Raw genomic sequence first — 27617 nt, forward strand, 5'->3', positions numbered from 1 at the left:
CTCATTGCCACTGCTATTTATAAAACTTAGGCCATTTACTACCAAAAAAAAAAAATTTGGTTAATTAAAATTTTGTTTCAGAATATTTAATACCTTTATGCTTTTGTTTTTAATTCAGATACTTATGAAGTTCTTAGACCTGCCAGCAACGTTCCTTCAATTCTGTTCAGCTCTGTTAACACGGACTGATAAATTCTTTCTGTATCCAGTTGGAATCCATGAAAGGGGCATTGTCCCTTACCTGTCAGTCATCCCTCAGCTCCAGGTTACTGCCCTGAATCCAAGATGCAGAACAGAACTGCAATACCTCTTAGTTGAATTCAGCACACAGTGAAGCAGATTACTTTACTTAAGGATTTAAACATCTGAAATCTAACTTGCTTTACTGTGCACTGAAATGAGCTTGTACAGTCATTCACCCTATTCCTGCTGAGAGACAGTAGCTTGATAAATCACTCATCTGACAAGAGCAAGGTTTTATTTCTTGACTGGTACCTTCAGCCCACTCTCAAGTGAGGTGTTTTTTTTTCCCATTCTTCAGATGACTGGTTATGTAAGAAAAGAATATGTGGATGCAGTGGGAAAATCAGTCAACTTGCTTCTGTAGGACAGAAGTTGTTGGGCTGAGTGACCAGCTGGGCTGTGCCCCGTGTTTGGCAGCACCTCTGCTGAATGAACCCACAAGGGGCTTCTGCAGTTGGTTGAGAAGAATCCCTTTAATATGTTGCCATCATTTGAATGACACTTTTAAGAGATATTTCCCTTAAACATTTCGATGTGTTTACACACGCATGTCTCTTTCTTTGCATATTTAGCTTTTCCACGCTGTGGGTTTCGGTCCAAGAACGCGTGTTTGGGGAGATCCTGGCAGATTGCTGGCTGGCTCCACAGCCTGATGGGGCCCTGCTATGGAAAACCTGCAGCCTCTAGATCCTTCTTAAATTGCACAGTGCTAAGTGATTTGTGATTCCAGTCTGAAAAGCCCTACTGCTTCCTTAGACTGCTTGAAAGTGAGACAAACTAATGTTTTTCTTATTGCTGCTGTGTTAGAGAACCACTGTAGGAAACGTGCTGCAAATTTAGCTCATGACTTAACAGCAACAGCTCCTTAAGCCTCACTGTCCTTCAGATACTGCACAAAGGTGACTGCATCAGGCCTGAGTGCAGCAGCAGTTTGCTTCTGCTTCCTGGGGTGATGGGAGAGATAAGAAGCACGAGTGGCAGAGCACAAGCTAATTAAATTTTCTTTAGGTGTCTCTGAGTACATAAATGGTCAGCATTGCCCTGGTGACTCTGTACAAATGCACCAACAGAATAATGCAGCTGTAGTTGTGAGGTTCTGGGCTATCACATTGCAGAACCTTTCGATGATGAGCCCCTTGGTGTTTCTTGGTTTACTTGCTCTGAAACAATAAGTAGGAATATTTGTTTCACTTGTAGGTTTTTAAAACAGTCTTTTTTTATTGAATGTATTGAAAGTTGCTCACTTTGTTAAAGGGCTGATATCAAGTGTGCAAAAACCAAAGTGACAAAATTTAATAAAACTTGGAACTTGCTGGCAAAGGAAGGGATATCACCTCATACCACAGTGGTTTCCCAACCATAATGAAGCTGTGTGTGATGTAGCTCTAGTTAAATGTGGACTGCAATGTTTCAAATGCAACCATAGCCTGGCCAATCAGGCTGTTACGTTCCAAAAACTCTTCATCAAAGTAATAAGGTTTTGCAGATCACTTCGTGTAGCCTTGGCTGGTCGATATCTGTGGGGACAAAATAACTTAAATAGACGTGTGTGGGAGGAAATAAGTTCTTAATAAATTTTTTTCATAACTTTTTATTAAATTAAGGGAAACAGAGGTATAATTCTCAAGAGTTTTTTTTAATGGGAATTTTTAAATAAATTTGAATTGAGCGGATATCTCTAATTATATAAAAGCATAATTAAATATTTGTGATACTGTGAAATCACGCTTTCCATATGCTTACCACAAAGCCAAGCATACTTTCTGTGTTCCTCTTGTGTATTTCTGTTCAGAGATTTGTGGTCAGGGGTAAATGGATGACTCTTGTGTGTGTCCAAGCTCTTTGAGCCCTGTTTTAGCCTCTTCCTGTTGTGCAATCCGTTTTCCCAGGATTTTGTCAGTCACAGCAGAGTAATGTGTATTTACTCCCTTGAGTTTGGGTTAACATTTACTCCCAGGACTCTTGGGTATTTTATGATTCCCTTCTGGAAGGCTCTTGTAGTGTCATTATGTATAGTCCATCAATATTCTCTGGAACTTCTCTTATCCAAGGTAGAAGGCAATGTGAGAATCGTTTTGAAGAACACATCATGTGGAAAAAACATATTTTTCTCCAGAAGGATTGTGTAGGCGTTTAATACCATCTCAACTCGATGACTTTCATAGGAAAAATTTTAAAGCTGAAGGAACGAGATCTATACTTTGATTATTACAGTAATATTTGCTGTTAGGGACCCAGACTGGCTAAATCTAGATTAGGAGCCAAGCCCTTCACCAGGGTTTGATAATCCTGATACACTGGTGTTCTGTGATACTGTGGTGGGAATGAAAACCCCCCCTGAAGTCTGACCAACCTTTTGCCTGTGTCTAAAAGGAATAAATTATGTTAGGAGTCAGAAACAGATTAAGAAGAGCTTCAGTGTGTTACAGTCTGAAGGATCCATAAAAATCAATGTTGCAAGATGGCAGTAAAATTTTCTTACTGCCTTGATGCTGAGCTCCTGCAAGCAGACATGAAATCAAAGAGGAGGAGGATTGTTTTTATGACATGCAATTGTTGCCATGAGATTCTTGGTTGCCATCAGAAAGGTAATTTCACTTAATGGCTCTGATAAGCTACCAATTCAGACATACCAAAGCATTGCATTAAAACAGAATTCTGTCAGTTCCTGTGCACCTCTCATCTTTTATCCCAAATAGCTGTTTAGCTATCCAAAGAATCAGAAGCAAGAAAACGAGTCCTTTCAAGGTTATAGCTCGTCATGCTTGGATAACACGATTCAGAAGAGCCTAAACACAACAAATCACAATCTGTGAAACGATGCATGGCTTCACGCTTCTGTAGGTTTGAAAAAGTGCATATAGATTTCTTCCATTCCAAAGAGCCCTTGAAGTATGTCAAGTATTTATAGCTTTGGATGTCTCACTTGTACATGCTACATGCAGGAGTTAATGACTCACACCTTTCCCAAACAATTGAAGTGCTTCCTGAATAGTAGAGAAAACATTCCCTCCTCTGCTCAAGCACTGATTCACATTCTGATTCACATTTGTTTGTTGTCATGTGGCAAACACCATTTGGCATGTTTACTCCTAGGTCTTAATTACCCTGCAGCAGTACTTTTCTCTTTATAGATCTTATTTCCTTTCCTTCTCTCAGCTGTAGCATGAAACAGCACCTAAATTAATCCAAAAATAATGGCTTAGTTCTTCCTCCCTTCACTCCCCAGCTGCAGGCTTCAGCTTCTTCCCGTGACACCAGCACCTGTGGGCCCTCCACTGAACTGCAGTCAAGTTGTTAAAGCAACAGAAAGTTAATCCAGTGAAGAAAAGACACTTTTTTAGCAGTAGGTTTGCAATTCAAGTTGACTTGGATGGGAGGCTTATAAACATCAAAACCAGCACAAAGGAGGGAGTCACACTGGCACCAGGAACAGGGTAAGGTGAAGGAATCTGTGCAGTAGCTCCATGTTTAACATAATGAAAAACAGTAAGCTGTTAATTCTGCTTAACCATAACTTTTGTTAAAGATTTGTGTTGGTTTTTTGTCCCTGAAAGAGCTTCTCTGAGTCAAATGAACACAGGACTGAGGTGTATGAGAAGGTAACAGAAGGTGCTTTGGGGCCAGAAGGGAAGGGAATGGCACTCTGGGTTCTGGCTGTGCCCAGACAGTCTTTCTTTAGCTGTTACCCAGATCTGCACCCTCACACTCTTGAGTAATGTTTTAGCAGGCATCTGGCATAAGCCAACACATGTACTCAATGTAGCTTTGTCAAGAAATGGCTCCCAGAAAAACTGGGAATGAGGTGAGTGCTTCTTTAGCTGAGTTTCTGTTGACCCCACGAGCTCAACCTGCGGCCGTGCAGGGGGATGGCAGCATCACCAAGGCTGACTTAGGTCATGCTTTTTTTTTTTTTTTTTCCATCTGCTTATCCCAAATTTGTTACCCTCTGCTTTGTGCTGGAAACAGGTTCATAGGACTGCACTGGAAAGCAGACCATGGAAACCTCGTGGGCTTAGAACCTGGAGTGGGGAGCTGTCTGTGGAGCCACAGATCTGCAGAAGGGTGGCAGCAGGAGGAGCTGGGTGGGGAGATGACAATGTTCCAAGTTGAGTTTGTCACAGAAGAAAATATTCATTACCCATATTCTCAGATTGTCTGCATTTCTGATGCTTTTATTTGAATTAAGAGAAAAGTTGGAGGCGTAGCCAGTAGTTGGTTGTTGAAAAATGCAATGAAACATTTATAGGCTAAACATAGCCTATAGGATGTGGTTAAAATAAAGCTATTTGCAGGACTTGGGCTTAGTGAAGCAGCATGCTTTGAATTTTAAGTCCTGTGTGCTGTTGTAAATGCTGTCTGTTCTTTGCAGAAGAATTTCTAGTAGCTAGATCACATCTCTCCAAGATGGTCCTCTTTGCATGGGTTGTGTTACTCAATCACCCTTCATTCTATTCATTCCTCTGCCCTTTATTTAAGCCTCTTCCTGTTTTTCCTCCTCCCTCCTATATGCTTGAATGCATATGTATTTCCCTGGTGGTATTATTCGTTTTTCTCCCACATCCAAACAACACAGATTTGCTTCCCCTTTTTGATAATTTTTGCTGTTGATCGATTGCATTGATGTGTTATTTCTGCTTCATTAATTCCACAAGTTAAATATTTTAACAGGTAATCAATACTATAGACAGTTTTGCAAAGCAATTTAGCAAAAACACTGGTAGGAAACCAGCAATCTTCCTCTGCCCAAGTAAACTAATATACAAACCCCAAGTTTCCCTTCCACATCCCGCACACACGTCTGTCTTTACACACACAAATAAAAATATTTGAAATACGATGAGATTCCTGTGGGTTCTTTAAATGAAATGACCTTCTCTCGCTATCCCAGGTTTTAAAAAAAAACAAACCTTCAAAATCCAAACTGCTTTCCCTGAATTATTCTGACTAGACCACACAGATTGCAGTGTGTATGTTGTAAGGACAGGGAAGGGTTGTGCTGCAGTGGAGCTTATTGGGGAAACCTGGAGTGAAGGCATCCCCAGACTAGATGGATTAGGAGCCTGATGGCTGGGAGCTGTTTCTTTCTGTCATCCTTCTCTATGACATATGAAAAAGAATTGGAACTAATATCCCTCATACCTCAAAGCTGTGCCTTCAGGGAGCCATTATGTTCACTGCTCTCGTTGCACAGAGGCTACATTTATTTTATAATCAAGTGTTGTTAATGCAAGGAAAAACATCTGCTTTTTAATGCTGGAAAATGAGCAGAATTTGTCTTGTGAGTGTATTGCAAGTGGTGCTGCAGTTCTGGAAAAATCATTAGGTTTTGGGAGTTTAAAATAATTCAAAATTTTGGGAGTTTCATCTTCACGGAATTAAGAATTTAACAGAAAAGGTTGGTTTATTTTTAGAAACCGAGAAGAACTGCTTGTTGGGGTACCTTTGACGTGTTCTCTTCTGCTGCCTACAAACAAATGTAAAACTTATCAAGGTGTAATTCCTGTCTTCAAAACCAGTTGTTCTCACAGGCTGCATTGTCCATCAGATAACTTGGACTATCTTTTTAGTCCTTGGAATGGCTCATTTTTTACAAGTGAGGTTGTAACTCATTGCAGTCCATGGTTGTTCTTGCTGGGTTTGCATTATTAATGAAAATCAGAATGAAAAACCTGTCTGCCACTTCCAGGTTTTCATGGAAGGAGCTCTGCCTCCAAAACACTTTGGCAGGATTATTTAGTGATTTCATTCTGATGTGTCAAATATATTCACATATTAACAGATAAAATTGGCTATGATAGTAAATATTTGTTTATATAATGCGTTGCAGCGGTGGTTGTATTTTGGTAACTTGCTGTTCTTTTCCTTCCCTTCCTTGGTTGTTAGATTTGCATAAATAGAAATGGATTGTCCTTTATCCATATACTGAAAACTTCAGTTACCACCTCTCTCCAGGTGCTAAATTGTCATTTTCCAACAATTCAGCTTGGCTAATATGGGAGGTGGACTCAGTGAATCTCTTATCCTAATGACTCAGTCCAAACTCAGAGCCACAACAAAAATGACCCTCCTGGTATTCTGTGTCTCTACATCCTTTGTGAGATGTAGGGACTGCATCCTTTTTGTGAGAGGCTGGGGAAAAAAGGGGAAAATTTCTCCCCAGAAGAGTTTCTTTAGGAACTAGCTGCTGGTTTTGGATTTTGTCCAGAGAACTATTCAAACCTGACCTTCAAAACTGAAAGCCAACGATTAACATGTATTCAAGAGACTAGCTGTTGCCAGGCTAGGAAAATTACTTCAGTTTTTCTGTTCAGGGTGAAAAAAACACAAACCCAAAACTGAAGTGACCAATTTAAAAAAATAGGAAAAAAATTTTTTCTTGTGACTTTTACTCTGTATGTGTAAAAGGGAGGAATTAATGAGGTGACTTGGTGAGAATTTTTCAGTTACGTGATCTGTAAATTAACCAATTATTCTTCTACAGATTGATTATATTCTAAATAAACTGCAGTGATTCAAAACATACCCCAGCTTCTCGTGAAATCCTGAAATAATTCTTGCAAGAAATGTGCTGTTGGACCAGACTGCCTAATTGACTTCATGGTGTCTGATAGCCACATATCAAATGTAAATAAATATTTTATAGTTATGGATCAGTTATTCAATGCATTTTCCAGTAATGGATCTGGTATCTGTTCAGATGGAGCTTTTATGATTGATTTTATTTTGGGGACTTACAAGGAAATGGAAGCACTTGAGGTCACTGGAAAATTTTCAGTGTTAGGGTGGAAAGTTAAGACTTAGGGGGGAAATGCAAGTCTGTTCATGTTGGGAAAAGGTGGATAGAATGAAGTGAAAGTGTCAGTTTTATGACCAAAACGATTGACAAAAGTGCACTGATTTTCCTGAGCTACTTTACACTTTACTTACACTTCATTCCTCCTTTTTTTTTTTTTTCCAAAAGAGTTGAAATATATTTTATTGACCCTGTTAACTTTGAACTGTTTAGCGTGGTAAGCACAGCACTGAAAAAAGCTGGAATATCTAATTTATTAGAAAAAAAGCTTTTACTCCTCTCGGTTTAGGCAGAAAACAAGTTATTGGGAAAGTGGGATTTATGGGGATTTTAACCATCTCTGAGTAGAGGAGGGAGCTTAGTTTCCAATACACTTTACGTTTGGTTCCTCATTTCATCTCTGCCAAAGACAGAACTTGAACTCCATCAAACCTTCCTCAGCTGCCTTCGTTCTTTCTGCTTTACCAGACAGTACATTTACTTTTTTTTTTTCAAAATTGGCAGATTTTAAGGCATATTTGTAGTTCTAACCCTCCTTTTATTTGGTTGGCAGTTGTTAAGGGAGGACACGTAGCAACAAACTTCATTTTCTTAGCATACCAATATGGACATGTGGTTTATAAGAAATTAGTACAATGAAGCAAGTCTTAGAATTTGTTGAGAATATGTTGTTATATCGTGCCCAACTCGAGTTTTTACCCAAGAATTATTTTAATTTTGGAGGAGTGTTTCTCTAAACGTGTTTCCACGATCAGAAATAACTTTTAAAAAAAAAAAAAAGATTCAATTACATGCTAGGAAATTAGAGTTGCCTCTTGTATATAATAATAAGTAATATTAGAAGCATGAAGCTGTTTACAAGTGGCCTCCCAGAGGTCCTGAGCTGTGGCTCAGCACATGCAGGCCCCTGATTGCTCCAAGCTGATCTTTGGCAGGATTGCCCAGGGGAGGGATCTGAGCAGCATCAGCACTTGTGCAGATGTGACCAAGCTGAACCAAGTTCCCAATCTGTCTGGAAATTTCCTGTGTGGGGGATTAGTTTCCAGCCAGATTAGGAAGCACTTCTATCCAGCTGATAATACAACCCAGGAGCACTTTCATCAGCTACAGCTGCCAAGGAAGTGGCAGGATAGTCCCTTTGACCAAAAGTGCAGATTTTTATCTTCTTACACAGATTGTAAATCTGCACCTTAAGAAATATTTTGTTAACATGCTCACAGGCTTATCTGCTTCTGTACTGTTTAAAGAGGAAAACAAAGCTCCAAAAGCTTGGCCTTAAACATTTTGTAAGTAAATTTATTACTGCATAACTTTGGATGTTTTGGAGCAGAATAGCTTGCAAACGTATTTTGTACCTTAGCAAGCTAAAAAAGGCTCTATTGCTCATAATGTTTTTACACTGCTGTATTCATACTGCATAAATTTTGCCCAATTTTTAACTTCAGATTACAAGTTTGATACAGATGTAAAGATGTGTAAAATACCGGAATTAGAGGTGTCAGTGTAACACAGGGAGCTGAACTATGGTGGATTAAACTGTGGTTTTGTTTTAGGCTTCCTTTTTTTTTTTTTTTTGGTTAGATAGTTATACCTTAAGATCTAATCTGTCATTCTAGATTCTTCACTTCCCTTTCAGTTGATTTCTCAGGTTCATCTTGGAGGACTTATCTTAGAGAGGGCATGGGAAGGGAGGTGACGAGATGCTGGTGATAGTGGCACCACTCCAAGAGCTGTGAGGCTGTTTTCCTGGTTTGTAAATTTTCAAGCTCAGGGGTTTTTTTAAATGGCATTGGTTTCTGTTCCTCGTTCCTTTGGAAAGTGCTGCTTAGGCTGGGCTGGCACAGGGTGGGTTTGGCTCAGCTCTTTCCACTGCCTGGCATTTCTTCCTGCCATGGCACGCTCAGGTCTCAGCATTCGCTCGCTGCACTGAATAACTGAGGTGATGAAGGTGCTGAGCACTGGCTCCATCAGGAAGTGTATTAGATATTCCAATATGCTTTGGGGCAGGGCTGTAGGCATATTGCTGTGTGCCTGATTAAAAAAAAAAAAAGGTTTCTTGCCACCAAGACACACTAGAAACTTTGACAGATTGGGTCCTTTTGTTTCTGAATTTCTTGCTTATTGTTCCCCGTGCAATTACTTGGTATAGTTTCAATGTGCAAAACACTGTCTTGTCCTGTTGAATGTCATTTGGTGTTTTTCACCAAATGGGAGTTACTACAAAGACATTTTTAAAATGTTTCAGCTACAGCAGGTAATTAATCTTTTCTTAATAATACTGTTTGTATTCTCAAGCCCCTTTGAGAAAAGCTATCTCAGGGGTGTTGAGTAGATCATACAACTGTGATAATGAGTAGTTTGCTTTAATGGACCTAATTGTGAAATAATTTTTGCCCTCTGACATCCAGTACATTTTCCCCCTGAAGTAGTTGCTCTTCAGGATGATTTGTTTTTTCTTTGGTTGAGATACTCTTAGTCAGAAGTGTCCTGTGGACCATGTCCACCTGCAGTCTGCTTTGCCATCAGCTGCTGGCCTCAGCAGCCAGCAAGTCACACATGAGGGAGCACATCTCAGGTATTATCTCATGCACAGAGTCTCCAGCCTGGGCTCAGGCAGGAGCTTGAACACAGTAATTACACACTTGTTTTGGGCCTCAAGTGAGCATTTGCACTAGGAAAGGAGCAGATCAAAATGGAGCATTTTTCTTAGGTACAATACTTTTTTAATTTTAATGTTTTAGCAGAATAATCATTTAGGTTAACGTTTGAACGTTGATGGTTTGAATGCTCAGGAAAGGTGTGTGGCTTCACGTTGTGCAGGAGGGTGAGGGATGTGGTGTAGTTCTCCTTCCCTTAAAAATACCTGTACGGGATTTCCCTTTGTGCAAATTCCATATCCACAGAGAAATAAATGACTGCTGCGTGGAGAGATGAGGATTTAAACAAAATATTGGTAGCTTACTAAAAATCTCCTCTGCAGAAGGGTAGCAGTTTTATGTCAGTAAGATTTTTAGGTTGTTGGCTGCTGCAGTACTTCTTGTTCTTACTCTGAAAGTGTGGAGAAAAAATGATGCTGAATTGTGACAGTGTAGCCCAGTTTTTTAAGGATGCCCTGCTTAAGGGAATATTCATAGGGCTTAATAATGTATTATTCAGCTTTAAGATTTATTTGTGGAGATTTGAATTCAGGAAATGGCATTGTTATGCAAGAACTGGAGCAGCTAAAAGGAAAGGAGATTAATATGCTAAGATTTGGAAGGGGAAGCTGGGGTTGGAGGATTATGTTAGCTCAGGCACTGATTTTCATATTTAACTAAGAAACTTTCTGTAAAACTTTTTTTTTTTTTCCCTTTGGAGCAGAGTAGATATTCAGGATCAAAAAGATGTTATTGGTGTATAGAAACTGAAGATATTTCTAATCCTTGTGCAGAACTTTTCCCACTGATTCGGGAGATCTGGGCATGCTTCACTGTAGGCATTTCTTTCCAGGGACTCATTAAAATGAACACACAAGTAGCATCAGATCATTTTTATTCATCTATGTTATTAACAAAATAGAAAGCTGGAGTGATTAAGCCATGAAACTGTAACTGTCCCTCAGGAACAGCTCAACAATTGTGCCTCAGAATGTTTCCTACTTGATTTCGGTGCTTACTTCACCAGAGGAGAGAGGTAGCAGTCCAGAGATGAGCTTGTTGTGTCTACAGATAAAAAGACTGGCATTTGCAGAGGAGTTTACATTGTGTTACGTTTAAAATTGAGAATTTAACATCAGGGGGTTTTTGATAAAGATTATATATATTTTAGAGATTTCATTTTGTTGGTATATACAGTAATTGCAAATCATAAAAAATGTCAAAGTAAGGTTTCATGCCATAAATTATATCACAAAATACTGTACGAAATTCCAGTATAAAGCCCCTTGGTATCTCCTATATTGCTTTCTCTTACTATGGAAAAAAACATAGCATTACAGCTTTGATGTTATGTTAGTTTTTCACTGGGGGAGAAAAAATCTCTTTGAACAGAAGAATGAGTTGTAAAGGAGTAAGACTGGAGAAAATTAATTTATAGTGATGAAGTAACTTAAGATCCTCAGGGAATACATACCTTCCCCTGTTAAAAAAAAGAAATAAAATCCCTGTGGTTTCAGAAAGGGAAATAAAGATGGTCAATGTCTTAATGAAGGAAGTACCTAATAAAATGTTAGTATTGAGAAATACTGGCCTGAAAGCCAGTTGAAAGAATAGTTTGTACGTGTAATCTTTCTTATCTGTCTGTGACAAAACCTGGGGCTCTTCATGGATAACTTATGTCCTGTATTCTGTGTGCACCTTGTGAGTTAATGTTTCTGTGCTGTAACTTCCAGGAAAATCAATGTGCATTCTGAATGCTGTGTCCCACTGCAGCTGGACTGAAAGGGGCTTTCTGGCACTCTCAGCTGGGGCAGGTCCTGGAGACCTTTGTAATTTATCCAGCACATCTTGTAGCCTTCAAAACACCCGAGATGTCGAGCTGTGCATTTTGTGTGTGGTCTAGAGGCAAAATGTTCTGACTGTTATGAATGAGAAAGTTGTTGTAAAACTTTGAGTGCCTGGGGAGAGGAGCACATGTGAAAAACAAGGTTCCCAACTGCACAAATTCCTGCTGAGCAGTGTCAGGCTGGGAAGGGGAAAGGTGAGATACTCTGGAGCACAGTTACACTCCATTCTGTATAAGCATATTGGTATTTGTGTTTCTTGACTGCATATGCCACAAAATACCTGGTTTTTGTGGCCCATCATTGTGTGATAGGAAATGCCTGACAGGACTGTGTTGTCTTTTAAGACTTTAAATTAAAAACTTGATAATGGAATGTGCAAATAAAATTTACCGAGGACTGAGACTTCGAGGTAGAAACCTCAAAACTTTGGGAGATACTGATGTAGAAAATTCTGAATGGCATTCACATGCACAGATATGAATCTTTAAAGTGTTAACACAGATAATCTCTAACTTGCAGGTAGCAAATCTTTAAAGATCCGTGGAAAAAACAAATGGGAAAAGGCAGCTCATCTTAGTTGCCTAATTTAAAAAAAAGAACGTTTCTGTGCCATACCTTTGACAATTGTCATTCCAGAAAAAGCAACAGTAATTTTCACTCATTCAAACTTTGCTGCCATTAAAGAAGACTTCTTGGTTTTCTGCTGTTCCTCCTTTAGAAGTGTTTGTTGCTTTTGGCAGGTGAGTACACTAGAAAGCTCAGGATGGTTTGGTTATTTTGGAGGAGCTGGAGCTGTTTGAGAAGATAGGAGTTTCTGTTTAGAATGGAAAACTGATCCTAATGGTCTCTTTGGAGACTGAATGGTCTCTCAAAAAATTCTTTTGGTTCTGTATATTAGAAAAGCACTTTTCTGTGGAAAAAAAATAGGTTTGTATGTTGGAACTGAAATATGGAGCCAGTGAATACGTGTCCAGATAAATTCCACTAGTACTGTTTTCAGTTTTGATTAAAAGTAACTTTAAAGATTTCTTAGTGTTCACAATGCCAGGGTTAATCTGGCAGTACTTGCTTTTCTCACAGTGTTTATACTCCATCCACTCTACACCCTAATTCTGTATATCCATCTGTCTGTGAGGTGGGACAGGGTGAGTGTCCCTGAGCATCAGGAGCACTGGCAGGACACTGACTCCCAGCCTCTGTCACACTGCAAATTATCCAGAGCTGGATCAGGGCAGGAGGCACTTTAAACTAGCAGCTACACTTCAGCTTGTCCATCCAAATTGTTGCTTTTAAAGACAATGAGGAATGGAGGTTAGTAACCTTTTCTTTTAAAATAGGAATAATGTTTAATTAGACAGGACCGGTTGGGTCAGGGAGTGATATTTATAGGCTGAGGCATCGTTGTGTTGGTCTGACAAATTAATATGTGAAAATTTTTAAGTTTTTATATATAATGAACTTGATATAACCTCATGAAAGCCAGAAGGAAACCCCGTATTTCTTAACATGACTTCTTTTGATTTTCCTTCCATGAACATATGCTGCTAATATTTAATCTTCAACATGTCCCAGATCATACCCTGAAATAATAATTTTGCCCCATCAGATCACCTTTCTTCTAAGATGTGGGGTTTTTTGACTGCCTGGAATTAGTTGGTCTGAATTTAGTTAGGTTTAAGCGTTAAGGATACACTCTAGTTGCAAAACAAAATCTGAAGAGATACCATGTATTTCTTAAACTTTGTGTCCTGTTTCAAAAGAATATGCAATCCAAAACCTCAGTACAAACTCTGTTTATGGGAAGATAATAATTTTTCATTTGATTATCTGTATCAGTACTGCCTATTTATGGAATTTATACTTATCCCTTGCTTTAAGTCATGGTTCTTCTGTTTTTTTAATTTTAAGTAACGATTTTTCTCCTTGTTGTCCCAAAATGTTATCAAATAGCCTGATCAGTTTAACACTCCCTGTATTATGGCACACTGTGTAAAAGCCTTAGGTGGAAGGTAAATCTGAGTGTGGTAAGAGAGAACTTTAGGAAAGAACAAGTATCAGACACACTTAGCTTTGACAAGGCAGCCCAGTGCTGTGGTTCACTGCTTGTAACAGGAACTGATGTGAGTAAAGGGACATTTTATAAAAAGGAAATTGTAATTAAGGAAATAGCATGTTCCTTAATTACTGTCATTTCAGCATGATCTACAGTGAAATGTTGGTTTATGTCCTGCTTTTTGTAGGAATGTGACAGGCATGGGCTCCAGGGCACACCTGTTTTTTAGGCGTTTTTAACATGTAGTAATTCTGCCTGTTGATTTCACAGGTGGAAGGCAGAGCTCCGTAGTCATGTAGATAAGGAAGGGAAGGTACAATAGCTCATATGCAGCATCTGGGGGAAAAAAAAAATCTCTTCCAAGACCCATATGATTAATGTAAATGGAGTGAGAAATGAGATGGAGCACCTAAAGCTCCCCGACTCCTCTTCCTGCTTAACAAAGCTGGGGAAGAGCACAGGACCTTCTCCTTTCCCACAGAGCATGACTGTTCCAGCACTTAGATTATCTTCTTTAGGAGGACTTCGAAACCAAGGATGGGATGAGATACAAGTGGAGATCTAATTAGATCGCTTCCCTCTGTAGGCAAACCCTCGTTGCCAGTGAGTGTTTGTGCAGAGAGAAAGGCAGTTTCGTAGCAGGAGGCACCAAGAAAACCAAGCAACTTGTGTGTTAGGGTTGTTTTTGTTGGGTTTCAGACGCTGCAAATCTGGCCATCACAAGTAGACCTAATTATTGCATAATAACAATTCTTTTCCAGATACTCTTACCAGTCAATCCCAGTGTTGCCCTGTGCAAGTAATGCCTGGTGGGAACATGGATCATCTGCTTGGCCAAGTACAGAACTGAGTGTTTAGTCCCAGGACAAGACCATAGGCTGTCTTTTCCTCTCTTCTGGTTCTCTGTGTTGTGCTGCCAAAGTGAGTATTTGATGTTGGATGTGAATTCTGTCCCTGGGCACACTTGACATTTGTAGAGGGGCTGGTGTTTTATTCTATGCACAACCAGACTGGACTGGTTTTGTCTACTTAACATAGCAAATTCTAAAGATCTTTAGCCTTGGCCATATTGAATAATTTTCAAACCTTTTTTATCTAATTTTCAGCAATACGAGTTTCTTGAGGTTCCTGGTGTTTTGTCTCTAATAATATGGGGTTTTTAAGATGGATGGTTCTTTGGCTGACAGGTTATTCCACGGAAGAATATTCGGAGAGTATTTATTGACCGATAGATCCTAATGGCTTCTGAAATGCTGTATCTCAGTTTAGTTTGGAAATCTGAGTAGATACCACATTCTTCTTGTTTGTCTTTTGGGAAAAGATTAATGAGTCTTGTAAATTATTAAGGGCTGTGCTCTCATCTTCCAGACCTGATTTCTCTGAATAGGCGCTGTGTGCTCAAGCTGCTCATTAGTAGGTGGACTGATGGCTGACTGTATGTATTATTGATGACTTGGTGGGAATTTCCTGTCTGGAAAAGGGTGGTAGGCTGATAGAAATGCTTGGCATGGAAAGGTGATGTTAAAAGGTTTGGCATGCTGTGCATTTGTTTTTGAAAGTGTGGGTGTTTGGGCTTATGCCGTGGGGTCCCCAGCGTGAAAAGCTGTCACTGGGAAGTAGGTGGAATCTTGTCTTGTACCCCTCTCACTGCTCTTAGAGACCTGGGAGACATTTTGTTATAACTGATGTTATCTGAACATATTCTTGTAAAAGCAATACACATTTTATTTAGCATGTCTTCATAAATATATTGCAATTTCTACCACTGTTTTGCCACACAAAAATGGGCTGTTAAGCAAAGCTAAAGCAATGAAGCAGAAAAGAGTCCTGGAGTTGAGTTTGGCTACTGTAGTATCCTAGATATTATCAAAACCAGCTTCAAAGTGTTACTGCCAGCCATCAGGCAGAGCAGACGGGAGTTATCCTGCCTGAACTCACCATCCTTGAAGTTTGAATCTGCTCTTAAAGATCTAGGGAGACAAAATTTCATTATTCTGTATCCCATTAAGAGAATATATTACTAGTATATGTAGGATAACTTTTCTGCTAATGTACAGATTTAAAATGTTTCAGGGACATAAATCAATACCTTAAAATGAAACCCGAAGCTCCGAGTGCCCATTTCCTTTAAGACACGGCTCGTTCAGATTGATTAATGACTCTTGGGGGTATAAATATATTAATATATAAATCTCCACTTAGGCCTATCTAAGTCTGGATTGCCACAACCTTATCGTGTGACATCTCCTGTATCACTCCTGCTCCTTGTGGTGGCACTTGCATGGTTTCCAGCTCAGTCAACTCCCTGAGCTGCTCTCCATGGGATTGTGGGACCATCCCTGTGCATACACAGGACGGGGCAGAAGCTCAGAAGCCAGTGACAAGGGCAGGGCTGTGCCAGCCCAGGTTTAGATTGATTTAAAGGGTTGTAGATACAACACCCTTTTGAAACATCACTCGTTGGGAATATGTTATCTTCAGCTTTCCGCTGAGCCTGGAAGTTTCTAGTTGAAATGGATTTTAGATTAAGCAGAGAATTTGCAAAACAATAGAAGAGAGAAAAATGGTAGCATGAGTCATAAGCATGGGACCTTCCCCCACTGTCTGCTTAGAAGTGCTGAGATTCCGAGGATTAGTTAACAGCAGAACTGTAGTTTCCAGCATGCAATCAGCTGTTATGTCCATTGTGCTTTCAGTTTGTTGGAATAAAAGAACCAGACTAGTCATCAAAACTTAGTGTTAGCATAAAACTCTGTAGTTTATGACAACTATTTTTGGACAGCACAGTTTAGATGATGTGTTAAATGCTGATGTTTGTTAAAAGTTTATTGGTTTTATATGTTGGCAAAGGGGCCATAAGAGTCTAATAGTGGCCTATTGTAGCACTAACCTAAATGTGGCATTTGGGTTGGTCTGTCTCTGGGGGTATTTTTTGTCAGGATATTTATCATTGAGAAGCACAGCAGTCAGGTGTGTTCTGCAAAGCTTCTACGAGATTGTGATGATGCACAAAACATCTTACTGGAGTAATTTTAACGTTGAACTTTTAAATGGGACTGTAAAGGATTTCTTCCTAGATTTATTGCTGGATCATTTCCTAAGCCTACAGTAACTTGTATGTGTTCCTTGTGGGCACACAGAGCTCGGGGGCAGTTGGCCACACAGCCTTTCTCAGAAGCAGGGAGCTGTGGGAATGTTCACCTTCCGAGCTAACAGGCTCCAGAGGATTGGGAAGGGTTTTTGTACTTGGGTTCCAGGTGTCTGTCTGTCCCCAGCCCTCTGCCTGGTGGACTGCAGCAGTCACTGGGAACTTGGAAAACCCTTCCATTCATGGGCCTTGATGCCTGCTGGTATGGAACAGCCTCAGATCACAAGTTCTGTGCTTGCTGGAGCAACTGCCAAGATGTTGCTCAGCTCCTCTGTAGCTCATCCAGAAGTGCTTTGGCATCCTCGAGACCATACTGGCAAACACCAAAGCATATTGTCTTCAGCAATGAAATACTGAATTCCACATCCATCCCCATCTTTTTCCAAAGCCACTTTTTATTCTAAACTAAGGCATTTTCTCAACTCTTGTGTTTAACCAAATTGGTATTTCTTTTCATGAATTTGCTGAATGATACCATTCAATAATGGCATTATTGACAAACAAGATGTTTCTTTCTGTATGGTTGGGAGGATAATATGGCCAAACTTGGAATTTAACAAAATCTGGAAATGTTTTTCAGCATTCAGTAGTAAATCATTAGTTTGGGCAACTTTACATGGCACTGTTCTGAAGGTTTTGGTAGGAAATACTGTATTTGCATTGGCAAAATGAAGTGTGTTGAAATTTTTCTATGGAACTTAGAATTTTTGTGACTTGTGGAATGCTTAAAAGCTGTCGTCTCAAGTTTGAACCATTTAAATGCTTCTACTCTGAATCTGCTCCCTACTCATCACTGCCATATCCTTCCCTCATTTTTAGGTTAAGGCTCCTCTTTCCCATCTCTTACTGTTTCTGTAGCTTACCTCATGTGGAGAGCAGAAGGCAAGTTAAAGCTGGGATTTGCATCTACGGTGGCACTGCAGTCCAGGAAAGCTCAACTTCTGTCCTTTCCTGGCCATTCATTCCCACTCTGTGCTGCCTCCTGTGCTGTGCCAGCACACACCCACGTGGGGAACCCAACCAGGGAAATGATTCAGCTGGAGAAGCAAAACCCTGCAAAAATACCAACTGCCAGCATAAAGCCATGAGGTCTTGAGTGGTTGTGCTGGCTTGGGAACAAACAGCTGGGGGGGAGGGAAAGGTAGGAGTTGTTTAAGTTTATTTTTCTGCTGGGAAAAGTTATAATGGAACCACAGCCTAAAAATCAAGGTTTTACCTAAAAGTAAGTGATATGTAAATGGGGCACACAAAATAGAACAGACAACAAACATAATCAGGGTGTTTGTTTCAGATCTTCATGTTGACTTAGCCCAGGTCAGGTTAAATTAGGTTAAATTAAATCAACACAGTATTCTTGGGTAAAGAAAGCATTCCCATGCTAGTGATGCTGATGAGGCTCAGGCAAACTCCTTGATAGCTGAAGTTCACTGCAGTGAGGTTTCCTGGTGCAGTTCCTGTGAGCCAGTGGGTTTGCAGGTTGCAGCCTCTTCGAGGGGCACTGCAGAAGGTGATACCTGAACTGCAGGTTTGTGCAGCCCATGTGTGGGGGGACCAGCCCACTGAGCCACACCAGCAGTTTCTCAGTGTTCATGTGCACATTGCTCCACTGACTCAGCTTTGGGTCTGTCAGGGCAAACGAGGAGGAGAAGGATTCCTCATGGATCAGGTATTCTGCTTGGTTTCATACTTCTTTTCCTTTAATGCTAGAGACAAACACACAATTAAACAGTGTGTGTGTGTGTGTACTCCTGTGTGGCTTGCAGATAGCAGTGATCCAGTTGGAATAGAGCAATTGGAAGAGTATCCTCAAAGTGAAGTTCCCTGTAAAGACACAATCCAGTCTAGAACTTGCTGCTGCTAAAGAAGTTCCTGAGCACCATGCCCTTCCCCTTCCTCCCCACCCACCTTGGTGCTGCCACCTCAGATCTTTGTCAACTGGTTTAACTCAGCAGAACACGAACCTGGCGAGGATAGAGAGTGTTCTGCTGTGTTAGGGAGTGGATGGGCACAGAAGAGGAAGCAAAAGGGCACAGCTGACAGCAGAGGCAGGGAAAGGAGTGAATCCTGTCTTTCATCTCCAAGGACAGCCTTGTGTAACTTCACTTTAATGAAAGAGGTGGTGCAGATAGGGAGCATTGCCTGTAGCATTAACACTGTGTTAGGTGTGCAGTGCTCACAGCAGTGCCCTGGTGTGGGCCTTGCTGCAAAGGCTGATTTCTGTGCTGTCACCTGTGACAAGCCTAAAGTTACTGGAATTAAGTAATTTTTATATCATAATTAATGGTGAGAACTAGAAAAAAGTTATTAGGGAGTATATTGCACTGAGGAGGAACTTAATTAAGGTTGCATTCAACTTGTCAGAAGGGAGAAAGCAAGCCAAGATGCACAGTTACATTGGAAACCCTCTGAAATTCAGATAACCAGTGAAATCCAGATATTCAGTTTGAGTTTTTGTTGAATACCAGGATAGAGGGAGAAGATTAGAAGATGAGAATACTCCTTTTCCCTTCTTTCTGCTTGTCTGGTGATTCAATTCACTGTTGGGCAGGCTGCTCTAGCACAGGAGAGGAAGAAGACTCCTCATGGGTATGTTATAGAGCAACTTCAGTTCAATATGCATACACAGATTTTTAATTCATAATTACTGTCTTCCTCAAAGATAAGGGAATAATCAGTTTGAATCCCTTACATAAGGAAAATCACCTCCAAGTTTCTCCTGTTATAAAGGGAAAGGGGATTTATGTTTACCTTAGTATACATTTCTAAATATTTTTGCATGTTAAAGAGCTATTTTCACAAAGGTATGTGCTTTTTTTGTCTGTAGAAACTTTGTGTAATGCTCAAAATTCCATGTGGAAACAGGTCTGAATCTTAAAGGGAATAATGGAAATGACTCTCTGAGCCATATTTGGGCAGCCAGGAAGGTAATGCCTGTGTCAGAGAAGATAAAGGGAAGGGAGATTGCATGAAACCCATCAGGACTGTTAAGCTGCAGCAATGCAAAGCCATTGGTGTTTTAAATAACGGTTCAAATAAATTCCTGTCAGGTAGGGCTGGACTATTTGAAATTCCCCTGGGTTTAAATAAAAAGGGAGAGGGAATTTTAACCAGCTCATTTGATAGAAAAATGACCTGCAGATGGGGTTTGAGAGAATAATAGGCAGCAGATTACAGCGGGAAAATTGTGGCAGAGCATCAGACTTTGATCGGTTTATGCAGAATGGGCAGTGGGGAGATGGGAAGAATCCCCACTGCAAACTGCCATTATACACTCCTTTTATTTCCACTGGCTGCCCATGGACTGTAGCTGTTCATAGCAGCATTAAGTTTATGAAGTCACATATGCTGAAAAGTTTTAAAATATTAGAAGTGCTACATGATGTGCAAATATAAGTGGGTTTTCTTCTGTTTATCTGCCTGTTTTCAAGAACAGTTGTATGTGGGAAAGCTTATATTTCTTCCAGTCTTGACCTGCTTTGATCTAGGGCAAATACCCTTTCCCTGGTTCCCATGTCCTGAAATGTCATTAGTAAATATTGGATTTTATCAACACTTTGAGTAGTCCACTGAAAATGCAAACATGGATTTTTTTTTTTTCCCTCCAAACCTTCATAACTGTGCCAGATTAGAAGGATTTTATGAAGGCAAAAATTTTACCACCAAAATTCAATTATAAAGTGAATTTCTAAGCAGGAAAGCTTACATATATATTTATATAAATATATATATAAGCATTATTTTTCCCTCTGTTCTGTCTTACTCTTGGGAAAATCTGAAATACGCTTGGTGTAACTTAACAGCAACAAAAAAATTGAGATGGCTTGGGCAGACTACAAAAATTAAAATATTCTCATGAACGACACCTGTAGGTTTGGTTGTTGGTTTTTTTTAATTAAATAATGGAAGCCAACATTTTTGATGCAACTTACGGCATTTGCGAGCACAGTCGTGATCTAAAATCCCTCTGTGGGCTTCCACAGCCTGGGGATGCAATAACATGGAATGTGTTTCATGTGTGCCTCCTGGGGGATTTTTCTTTTTGCCTTTTTTTTTTTTTTTTTTTAAAAGAATAGACTTCGGTATTCAAGATACGTGCTGGGGGTGAGAAGTGGGCTGTTTCTCAAAAATGTTAGTTCTGTGGCAGCAGATGAACAATATCCATCTGTGCAAGGACCAGACTGTTTGTTCTGCCCTTGCCCTGGTGTAGCAGCTTCCCCAGAGGAGCAGAGCTGGGAATGTGAGTCCAGGGCCTGCCGGGGGTTGGCTTTGAAACCTCTTCTAGTATGAGGGGGAATGAACTTGTAGCGGCCTTACCTGACCTCAGCTGGAATTCCTTGACTACTCCTTTAGTAAAGAAACATTCCCACAAGCTGTTTCCTGCTCTACCACCAGTAGTAAGGTGAGAAAAGCAACTTTCCCTGTACCAGGTGGCTCCGCTGGGCCTCAGCTCTGGCAGCGGTGCCCTGAGGGGAGCCCGTGTTCACAGACTGACCCCGGCACTTGCTCCAGTGTTTCAGGAATAATCCGTGCTTCTGGAATTGAATGATAAAAGATCCCAGTTGGCTTTTAATACTGGAAAATTGAAGTGGGATCCAGGTATTGCGCTTACAACTTTAAAAGTATAAGATGACTAATAATCATTCTTCAGCCTCCGTTACCACCACCCACTGTCCCATTTATTTGCAATCTGTTTCACTGCCTTTGCTTCTTTTTTTTTTTTTCCCTGCTAAATATCAATGCAGTTAGAATACAAAGTCTCATTAGTGCCTGCCTCTAGCTCAGTTGTCCCTTTATAGATGGGGTAGAAAAGTTACAAACTGTAGTAAAGTGCTCATTTGAGGGGGAAACAGAGCGCACAGAAATTATTTCAGCTCTGTAAAGCGTAAAGGCACAGGAAAAAAAGCTGATTTCTACTACAAATCTTAAAGTTTGTTCCCTATTTTAAATCTTCTTTTAATAATGCTTGAACAGTTCTGCTGCTTGTAAATACAAAGAATTACAGTGAACCTTCTTTTATTGTCTGTGTTCTTTCCTCAAATTTTCTCTACCTTTAAACGTGCCTCTTTGTTCTTACTGCTCGAGAATTCTTTAATCCACTTCTCAAAAGCTTCTGAATATGGCACAGTCTAACTTGAAAAGAATGCAGAAGAAGAATGTAGGGCAGAAAGCTGGAGGTATGGAGCAGCATCCACTGGCATGATTACAATTTCCCATGGCAAGACAGGTTGAGGGGGCCTGTAGAAGAAATCACAGATCGTAATGGCGTAGGAAAAAGTAAATAGAGGTGAAACAAAGGAGCAAGTTTATCTGCTTTCTGTTTGTTTTTTTTCTTACAAGAACCTGGCAGCTCAAAACAAACACACAAAGGTGCTCCAGACAAAGCCGTTAAGCTGTGGAATGTCCTTCCACAGGATGTTGTGGATGTAAAATGGGTTCAAAAGGCAATTGGATAAATTTATGAAGGAAAATTCCATGCAAGAATATGAAGTAGAGAGACCCCAGTTCTTTTACAGGAAGTCTCTAGGATGCAAATTGCTGGAGATTGGAGAGGGTTTGGAGAAATTGGTGCCTTTATGGTCTGGGTCGCTGCCAGGAGCAGGGTAATGGACGGGCTGGACTGTGGGGCTGATCTGCCAGGCTGCTGCCAACCTGGAAACACTTTGTCCTCTCTGGGGCTTTCCTTGTGGTATTTATGATCCTTCTGATCTTCTTCTCAACAGCTTTGATATTTGGCAACTTCGCTTAATCTGCAGTTTGGTACCTCTGTTGTTTCAAATGTCATCAGCTGAATCGCATCCTCCCTTCTCAGATGAAGTCTATTATGGTAAATTAATACTGTGAGGGAATAATTTATCCTGCACAAATGGAGCACTCCTGCTTTTTGCATGACAGTGGATTCCTCTGTCCCTAAATTTGTGCTTAGCAGTAAAACATTTGAAAAAGTAACTTGTTACTTTGGCTTTTCCAATTTGGAGTTTTATTCTGAACTAACATATAAAATCATTTTCCAAAGGAGCATTTAACTGATTTCTCTGTAGCTTTGGTAACTGTTTTATTGAACTGTAACATTCACTGAGGTCACTGCACCCTGGACAGTTGCTTTATCTGACTGAGCCATGTTCCTTTGGCCCTGTGGTCTGCACCAACCCAGCAAATTGTTCCTGTCCAGCAGCAGTTCTTTTGATCCAGAATTCCCCCATTTCTGCTGTTAGACTTTTCCTCTTTTCTGTATATTCCCAGTGAACTGTTTCTCAGCCATGGGTTTTCAGCTGTGCATGTTATCAGGTGTCTCCTTTTTCATTACTCCTTTGGTAGTAATTTACTACCCTATTTTGACTTCATCTTATCTTCCTTTAACTGCAGGTTTCAAATAACCATCTTTCTCTGGCAAGAGAGTTTAGAATTAAAGCTGCTCAGATTCTCCCTTTTCATACAAGTACTTTTATCAATGCAGGTGCATAACTCTTACATTAACCTCGCTACTAAACTTCGATATCATCCTTTAAATACTTTTTTTTTTGTTCAGAAACTGCTCTGCCCTGGTAGAGGTGAGGCTGCAGTCAGCTCTGTTCTGTGTCTATTGACAAACCAGGAGTGGAGCAATACTTGCAGTGTATTGTCCTGTGTCCTTGCCTGTTTCCGATTGCTCGGTACCAATTGTTTCCAGCTCGCAGCTGTTAAATACAGCTGCCAAAACCACTAATGCCCAACTTGTCTCCACTAAGAGAGAGCTTAAAGAAATAATCTTCTTTTCCTTCAGTGTTTTGCAAGATGGGAATGCTTCAGGTGATCATGCAGAGTTTGCCTGGTGAAGTGGTTAAATGGCTGGTGTCAAACAGTGCAGTGCTGTGTGTGCAGGTCACAGGCAAGAAGATTTCAGATAACTTTGGGGGGAAAAAAATCTTGAACCATTGAACACTTGCTGAATTTTGTGCCATTTAAATGCATACTCTGTATCTTAATACTTCAGCAATATTAAGTGCTACTTGCAGTTCCCTATTACAGCTCTAGCTGATTTCCATCACTATTTTTAAACTGCAGTGAGAACAAGGAGAAGTACCTTTAAATACTTGGGGGAGAGAAATAGCATAGCAGGGAATCACAGAGCCTTTTCCCTATGCCCCCAGGCCCTTGCTGTGGGGTGTTACTGTCACCCCAAGTGCTGTTTGCCTTAAGGTGGCTTTTCAGCAAATACTCCTGGTTTTGTCAAGTTTGACAGTGTTCAGTCAGATTTTATATTCAGAGCACTGTACATTTTGACCTGTCTTCAAGCTCTGCTTATTCTCTTGGCTGACCCTACAGTTCTGGTCGTTTAACTGAGCTGATGTTCATCTTCTGACCTTCTCTCTTACCTTCACCATTTGTTGCATTTCTTTGCCTTCTGGCTATTTCAACCAATTCAGTTTGCTTTCTGATGTAGTTTCTTGCCTTTGATTTGTGTATTACATTAGTGCCTTTCCCAGAGCAAGGTCAAATGGTACTTCATTGAGAAGTCAAAATGTGTGAATTGGCTCTTGTCACAAGCTTAATTTAACCATCATTTATGTTCTTGGAAGTATTCCATTTTTTATCCCTTTCATTTATCTTAATACCTGCTTTTAAGTAAAACTGACAAATGATGGCAATATATGAAAGATATTTTAGCACAGTCTTTTGAAAATCATTTTCCTAATGTGTGAATTCTAGTCCAGACCAGACTTGAAATAATAGTATTACAAAATGTCAAAGCTGGTAAAACTATTAAAAAAGAGAAAAGGAACTTTGACTAATGGCCCATGTGTATGGCTTAACATTTAAGTAAAGATTGCATTCCTGACTGAGTGATGAGAAAACTTCAGCGAAGGCATTTCTCTGTAGCTTCCTGCTGAAGTAAGTTTTCTTTGTGTGGCTTGAGCTGTGGGAAGAGCTCAGTGCCACACCTCTCTGGAATTTTCCAGCATTGTCTGGGATGCTGTTCACACTCCCGGAGCCCTCTCTCCGGGGGCACGCTGGCTCTGGGCTCCAGGGGTGGTTTGTGTTAAAGCTGAGTTGGCTTTCCGGGCTGGATACTTCTGTGTGGAGAAGGGTGAGTGAGCTGAGAAGCTGTGTTTGGCAAGCCAGGGAAACGGCAGGATCACTGACAGAGCCACTGAGGTCATTCCTGATAATTCAGGATACGTAATTGAGGATCAGGAGGTGGATCCTCTCCCTTAGCTGGAGGAAGGAACAGGCTGCAGGGTGAATCCTGGTCGTGGGGCAGCCTAAAGACAGGGGATGCCCACAAGTTCTGTGGGTTGCAGAGGGCTGCACTGATCTGCTGTGCTTTGGGAAGGAGGTGTTGGGGTTCCTGCTGTGTCTGTCCTGGGACTCACCGTGGCTGCACAGGAGTTCTTTGAGTCCCACTGATCCACTGCCTGTGGATTTGCTGCTGTGTGTGGCATTAAGCTGTTCAGCAGGCTCACAGCAGCCTCTGCTCCCGGGAAATGGTTTCATTCCTGTGACCACATTTCAGGAGGAGAATGCCATGCACCCATCCAACCTGCCAGTTTCTGCTCTATTCACAATTCAGGAAGATTTTCTGATAACCCCCGTCGTACATCCGTGAGTGTTTGTTCCCGTGGGGGAGAGGATTGGAAGCTGACGGCCACAGTTTTAATGTTTGCTTGTTTGGATACAGGCCTAGAGTGGGAGCAGGAAATCCACTGCCATTTCACAGCTTTATTTGTTGAATGGAAAGCAGGGAATTGACATCATGTATTCAAGAGCAAGAAAAATGGCATTTATGGCAGGGTGTAATTTTTTTTTTTTATGGTCCCAAGCATTCCTTTGTTTGCAATTTTGGCTTAATATATTCATGATACTCTGAAATAGGGCTGTGTGTGGAGATGGGGGTTTTAAATTGCTTTTGTTGTTGTTTCTGGCTTATATAAATGTATATATTCTGTAAAGATCAAAGGTGACCTGGAAAGAGGGTTTGTAAGAGATTATTCATCCAAATGATATTTTTTTCAATACAATGGGGGCGGGGGTGGAGGGAAGAGAAATTTTAAGCTTATTCTCTCAGACTTTGGTTTTGTTCAGCTTTCTTACTTTCACAACATATTTTATTTTTATCGAAATTTCCAATAAGCCACTGGAGTGAAGTATTTGCTAACAAAAGTAATGTTAAGTATTTCAATAAAATCTCTCCTCCTCGTTGATCACAGACACACACACTCTGTGGTTATTCCTTTAATTCTCCTGAGAGATTCCAGGATATATTTCAAGACCAGATCTACTTTTTTATACTATTTTTTTAAATATATGGATTTTCTTTAAGTCTTTTCAGGTCTACTTTATTTTTAATTTTTTTATTTGCATGTAAAATTGATGAAGTTACATTATGATAATGCCGTTTGCAGTGCAGAAAATACCTTTTAAGTCTTACTTGCATGATCTGTCAAATTATTACATTTGTATCTTTTTTTGTAGAGCCTTTAGAATTAGAATTGCTGTGTTTTATGATAAAGTTCAAGGGAGAAGATAAGCCAGTTTGTTCATGGCCAGTTGGAAATCCCGCTCGATGCTTTTACTAAAAAACCAAAAACGTTCTATTAGGATTGAAAGGAAAGTGTGGGAAGAAAATGGCAAATCCCAGTGTATGAAGCCGTGGAAGTTTTGTCAGAGTGCTTGAGAAACTTTAAATGGTCTTGTTTAGTTGAAGGAGGAGTCAGGAATTTGCTCAGGGAAGGCGTGGGCTGGAAGTTGCATAAAACAGAATCAGAAAGGTCATGGGAGACGACAGCAAGGTGCACGTCTTGGATGTGATTTGTGGTTGAAGGCAATTCCTGTGCTTATGTGGAGAAAGTCATTTCCAGTGCTGTGGCAACTCTGGGGAAATTTCAGAAGGTTCAGTTAATGTCACAAATTCTTCAAATTTATACACACACAAACATTTGGTGACAGTCGAATGTTGTCCGTAGTTATTTGTTACCTTCGAAATAGCAACGACAGAAAGATGTTTGTAGTATTATAAGCCAAAAAGTAGAAGTATCCCTTAAATATTAAAAGTGTCGGTATTTTGTGTTCATACTTGAAGTGAATTTTCTTTCTTAAAGGATGTTTTGTGAATGACTTGGAGAATCTGGAAGAAAATTCTCTGTTAATCCTGCAAAAGTGAAGGTTGTGCCATTCTTGTGCAAGGAGGCCAACACTTCTGCAGAAACAATTTGGAGAAGAAAAATACCGGAATAAATTAAAGCCACAGGGATTTGTGTCATTTTTCAGCAGTGCTGCTGTGCCCTGCCCTGTGCTGGGGGTAGAATCTGTCCCATCAGGATGCAGAGCACGGTGTTAATGTGGATATCTGCACACAGAAGTGAACAAGGGTGTTTTAGGAGGGTTACACAGAAGGATAGACACTTAAGCAGCACCACACACAGGGTAATTAAGAGGATTGCACAGCATGTGGTATTCAAAAACTTGTAGTTGTATCATTTATACAGAAAATCACTCAAACTCTGCTACTTCATTCCTCCTTCCCTTAGCACTCCTCCCACTTACCTTTTGCCAGGAGCTGCTGGAAGGAAATACTTCTGTGCATTTCTGCTGCTTCTGTCAGTCTGTGATAATGATGAACCTGAAACTCTTCTGCAGTGGCAATTTGCAGTACTTCAGTAAATTGTGGCTTTTGTCAGATAAATTGCATTGGTAAAATTTTTCTTGATCCCCCAAACCTTCATTTATCTTCCCATTAAAGATATATGTATTCTCCAACTTCCATTCTTCCCCTTTAATCTGTGAAGCACGGAATATGATGTGGTTTCTGCATTGATTTTCAGGATAATTTTTAGCCTGTCAAAGACCTTCTGTCTCAACAACTTTGAAACAAAGATTTTTGAATAGATGAGAAAGTACAGCTGCCAGATTAACAGAC

General features: G+C 40.3%; 1 protein-coding gene across 7 annotated transcripts in view; it reads left to right on the forward strand.

The window, feature by feature from the left end:
• Positions 1-27617, forward strand: part of PEAK1 (pseudopodium enriched atypical kinase 1) — a 112555-nt gene that overhangs the window by 16710 nt on the left and 68228 nt on the right. The window contains exon 1 of one of the 7 annotated variants that reach the window (XM_027657824.1): positions 3559-3680. The exons of 5 other annotated variants lie outside the window; for them this stretch is intronic. The gene's annotated coding sequence lies outside the window, so the exon portion shown is untranslated. Of the gene's footprint in view, positions 1-3558; positions 3681-14391; positions 14497-27617 lie in introns of those variants that run through there. One more of the 7 variants, XM_027657820.1, reaches the window with a different exon arrangement.

The sequence above is a fragment of the Corapipo altera genome, unplaced genomic scaffold (assembly GCF_003945725.1).
Source record: "Corapipo altera isolate COAL_440 unplaced genomic scaffold, ASM394572v1 308, whole genome shotgun sequence".
Classification (NCBI taxonomy): domain Eukaryota; kingdom Metazoa; phylum Chordata; class Aves; order Passeriformes; family Pipridae; genus Corapipo; species Corapipo altera.